Source organism: Somniosus microcephalus, chromosome 13 (assembly GCF_052327205.1).
Source record: "Somniosus microcephalus isolate GS21.2 chromosome 13, FLI_Smic_1.0, whole genome shotgun sequence".
NCBI classification, from domain to species: Eukaryota; Metazoa; Chordata; class Chondrichthyes; order Squaliformes; family Somniosidae; genus Somniosus; species Somniosus microcephalus.
The window spans coordinates 56,554,695-56,560,190 of record NC_140999.1 but is presented as its reverse complement, the minus strand read 5'-3'; positions in this window follow the sequence as shown (position 1 = coordinate 56,560,190).

Genomic DNA, 5,496 nt, shown 5'->3' with positions numbered 1-5,496 from the left:
AATGGAGGAAGCAGTGTCCCTCAAAGCAACTGAAGTTTAGGATTTCCCCTGGTGATTGGGATCAGTGAATTAATCATACAATATAAATGTAATTCCTACTTAAGCTTCAGCAATCAATTTTTCAGACTTCACTGCATTTAACTTAATATTAATAGTAGTACAGGAAACACCAATGTGTTTTGTAAGAATATTTAGACACAAGCGTGTGTTATGGCTGATCACAATTGCGAGGCCCAAAACTGGTTAAATAAAATCCGAGCGAAACACCAGTAACACAATGGCATTAGTGCAAATATGGTCAAGTGATGGGGCCATACTCTGACACTTCACTGCACCAGTCTGGTATTGGAGTGAAGTTCGCATCGATGGGGGAACAAAAAAGATAAAAACATTTAGAAATGCTTTCTATCTTAAATCCTTTAGTTTAAGCCTTTCAGACAACTCAAGACAGCCATATGATACACAATTTAATTCAATCTTTAAAATCTGAAAAAAACCAATACTATTTTTCCTTCAGAAACTGTGTAGAAAAGCAAATCAAGAGTTCAGTCAGACTCGTCTTTTAAAACAGAATCAAACATAATTTAATATTGGTGAGAAAATAAATTAAGTACAAAAATGTTTAATAACTTAAAACAGCCTTCTGGCTTTGTAGCAAACTAAAATAAAGCAACAGTATTTAAACATTTACATCCACCAACTCACAGTACATATCAAGCCCAGGCACATCTACCTTGCCGGGAACTATACCTTGTACTGCATTAATGAAAAATAACTCCTACTAGCTGCCATGCAATACTTAACTCTTCAAAAAAAAAGGAAATAAATGTAACATACAAGTTTAAAATACATTACACCCGCCCCTTCTTTTTGGCTAGATCTCAAAACTGATGACTGACTTCCCAGGGTATTCCGGACAACATCCAATCTGTTTTGTACCACTTTTCCAATCCCCGGAACATTCCCAGTTCTGTTGTGCTTCTTGCAGTTTCACTCTGGAACGACTCCGTTTTTCAGTACTTGTGGTGCCGAATATTCAAGTTAGTAACATTATCAGATATAAGGTACTTTTACTTGCAGTGGCTATCATATGCTCTCATTTCATGTATATTAGGGTACTAAATTATGGAATGTCCTACCATGCTTCTACTGTCCAGATCCAGAGCTTTTGTTCAAACTGTACTAAGGTACAGGAGATTCAGCATGAATATTTGTTCCACCTGGACACTTTTGAAGATTCATAAAAGTAATCCTTTTAGATTTTAGCCTCATTTGCATTACAGCGTTTCAGTCCAGTTTGTAACTTGGCTCAAGTACAAAAAATAACCATCTGAACAGTGCAAATTTATCCCCATGTCCACTGGGTATAAAACACTTGGAGCCAATTTAAAAACTGTCTCAGGTGTACATGCATCTGAATCAGGCTATAAACAGCAAGATTCAAATCCCCATTCGTCTTCTTGCCCCACTGCACACGCCAATGCATGCATCAGAACTCGTGGTATTGTACATGTACAGTACTTGTTAAGGCAAAGCATAAATTAGCGTGGTTAATTTTAACTAGACCAATACATTCAGAATTCAATCCAAAATTATAAAAATGGGCTTGGGGTTTTCTTTTGCAACTTCAATGTAATCGTTCAGATTTCTCCATCATGTCTCTTATTAAAAAAAGTCAATTTGAGCACTCTATGTGCTGCTTCTACATAAAAACAAAGTTGTCTGTAAGCATAGCTACAATCTAGAATTGAAAATATTAGTGCAACTCAAAAGCTAATCTGTGGATCATCATATGCATTTTACAGAAGTTTGGCAGTTGACCAAAATTCAAATTTTGGTAAATTAAGTTTCACCCTTTGAAGTCCAGGCCCTGTTGGATTTCTGGTGTCTCAGCTGAAAAATCGACCTACCCCTCAAATTCTAAATACATCCTCTCATCCAATTAGTTACACTACACTGCATCTCCATCGTTCTTCAGTGTCAACAATTTTATAAAATATAGTAGCAAAGCAAAAAAAGTAGTCCCCAAAAATGAACACATTCCCCAGATGAGATCACTGTGCCACAAATGTCAAGGATTTAAAGTGGTTAGGATAAGGAAATTACAAGTCAACTTTGCCTAACTGTAACTTCACATGGTTGGATATTTGTGCACATTAAAAGGGGAAACACAGATATTCAAAGCCGTTAAAGGGCTACTCTTTTAAAGTGCTGTTTGTTTCCTCTATATAAAAAAAAGAGGCATGTTTGAAATTTAAGAGGTCCTTCATGCTAAAGGCAGTTCAAAATTAAACCACAATCTAAACTGGGCACCTTCTACAATGAAGACAAAGCATTTCATACTTGTTGGCGATACAAGGATTGACTAAGCATCGATTTTTTGCAGCATTTTATCACCTTGTACCTTCAGTAGGTCATGGGGTTAGAACTGCCATTCAGTTTGAAATTTGAAGGAATTTTGTGTGCATAAATTACACACACACACAAATAAAAACGCATTGAACAGGTTGCTGCATTTCTGTTGACTCCCGGTGTTGGATTCAAGTAAGTGCATGATGCCTACTGCATTCTACACCATATATTAATCTGAGGCTCCCATTAACAGCTATACAAGCACAACCCAGGGAACAAAAACTAGTTGAGACAACATCAAATCTAAAAGTATTCTGTAGATAACACTACGATTGAAAAATCTTCATACTTTTAGTCACAGTAATATTTAATATATAAAATTAAAAAAATGAGGCAACCAAAATAAATGAAAGGCCCAGCGCTGCTGCCAATCTAGATAGTTGGTCAGGAAACGGCATACATCACCGCACAGCCTTTCTCTGACGGCGTGATTTCTTGGGGTGGTGCTGATAACTATCACTTGGTCCCACTTTCATTCCCAATATTAGTGTGGTGGGCATGCGAAGCCTTTACTGCCTTTTGTTTCTTGGTGGGGGGGTGGGGGGGGGAGGATTACAAAGATCTAATGGCACTGCCTCCACTTCAGCTATTGGAGGCTTTTAATATCCACTGGTCCTGTCTCCATTCCAGTTGCTTAGTTGGGGATGGGGGGATCAAACATCCACCAGTATTGCTCTTTAAAAAAAAATAGCTGTTAATATTTACAGGTCTGGCTTGATTCTACAGTATTCTTCCCCCTAGTTAGAAATCTATCACACAAGGTACATTAAAAAAGCAAAGAATTCAGGTAAGCCAACACCCATTTATTTCATTTTAGAACCAGAAAGAACTTCCCTTTGCACATAGGCCAAACTCTCTCGCTGTTTCCCAAGCTCTCAAATTAATACTCATTTCAATTCTCACTATCTTTCGTGGCAACTTTAGGTAGTCCTTTGATAGCAACTCACCACAGGTTAAAGTCCATCAAATGTTGAGTGGCACAAAGCAGTGACGAGACAGCTGGTCTCAAGACAGTGTTCGTACATGTTTTAACAGACACCTAGATATCGAAGTGCAAACCCAGCCAACCCCATTCCTCAGGAACAGTGGGAACAAACCTCACGTAAACTTTTCCTTTTTTGTTTCCCCCAAAATAAGTTAAACTTCTCAGAACAAGTATACTTGACAGGTTAGATGGAGTGAGAACTCGGAAAGGCAACCAAACTGAAAACTTATCAAAATTAACATTTATTGCAGACTAAACTCAACAACTTCACTTTGACATGTAAATTCATTTACTTGAAATGCTAAAGAATGTAAGCTTCCAGATGGGTGGTTAGATTCTTCATGGGGTGATAAAAATAATTCATACTACTAGTATAGTAAAAGCCATTGAGCACTACCCAACTGCTCCAATAAAATCTGCCTAATAACTGGGTCAGAAGTAACCCCTTTTTTCCTTGTCTGTTTTTCACCGCTCCTTTCCTGAGGGAGTTGAAGCCTTGCTGGTATGGTGCCATATGCAGTAACTTGCTCAAGTGGCCATTAGTCATGTGAACCTTGTCAGTGGAGTATTATACTGGGGGAGGGGGAGGAAGAGAAGTGCAGAGATGGGATCATCATAGCCAAGTGTGATCCTATCTTCAGCCAACATCACTTCCAGCAGGGGCTTCTGTACTAGGATCAGGAATGGAAACGTGACCGATTTTCCCTAACCTAGAGCACCAAGGCCAATTGTTGTGTGCCTACCACTGTCTTGGCTGAGACCAGCTAACTCAGCACAGACCAGGATTTAAGTCAGTGGCCTTCCTCATCTGTATGTCTCAGCTATTCATTTGATAAATTTGCTGAGCTGCTGACTGATCAGTAACAAGCCCCTTGATGATTTAAGAACTTCATAACTATCTCCCCAAATTGCTGAAAGTAACAAACATAACCTAGTTCAGTCCTGGACATGGCAAGGGAAGTAGAAAACTATCCCACACTGGACATACTGCAGATGCAATTAAACCTGAAGGACTATTCACTGGAATTCAGAGATCTAGGAGACAATATTCAAACTGAAGCCACCCAAGACCAATTTATTACTTTGCTTGCACCCCCCCAGTTACTTTGACAACTGGAAAACAGACTTACTGACCTAACAACTTTCAAGGCTGCAGTGAACTAAAAAAATTACACGCTGCTTCAGTGTCCAAGCAGCATTTGAACTTTGAGATCTGCATGGTTTTTAGTTTGTCCTTTTCTAAATTTAACTTAAAATATATCACAAAAATTCGTAACTAGTTTTCAAATGGATTTTAAAAAAAAGATGTGAACAATACCAATGTGAGCTACACATTCTTTGTGGGGTGGGGGCGGGGAAATTCTGCTAAGAGTTGAAAATTTAATTTTCTGTGCCTTTGAGGTGACCAACCTAATCATCAAAAGGGCAATCTGGAGGGATTGAACTCCAGGATAACATTAGCATTATACATCCAATTGATAGCACGTCTTTAGCAACATTGCTCAGCTTTGGAGCAGTTCTTTTAACAAACTAGGACTAACCACAAGATACCCAGCAATTTGAAGCAATGCTTTCAGATTCCGTCAAGGCAGCCTGGTTAGCACTATCCAAACCAATGTGTTAATCTGCAAGTGGTAACATTCAGCTGTCACTAACCCAACTTTACTGGTACAGTTGCATTCATTAACATATTTTAGGGACTCCAGCCCAAGTGTTTGAACATAAATTATTGATCCCAAATTAGAACCTTTTTATAGTGGGGCTTAGCAGTCATTTGCGGCCAGTGTATAGATGCAAAGCAGAGGAAAATTGACTAAAAATTATGGCTCCTCAAAATGTATGTTACAGCCTACCCTATGAATCAATAATAGCACGAAACAGTTGATGTGAACTATTCTAGGAGAGTGCCATGAATAGGGAAGAGAATCATTTTGATTTTCTTTTTTAAAATAAGGTCCAAGTTATTTCAGACATCACCCTTGTTCTTCTGATAATGTCACTAGGTTCCAGAAACCAGCATCTCTCCATGTTACAGGATTTATGGTTGAACATTAAAGTAATTTAAGTTCACACTGGAAGCATGGTTATTTTTTTCCGGG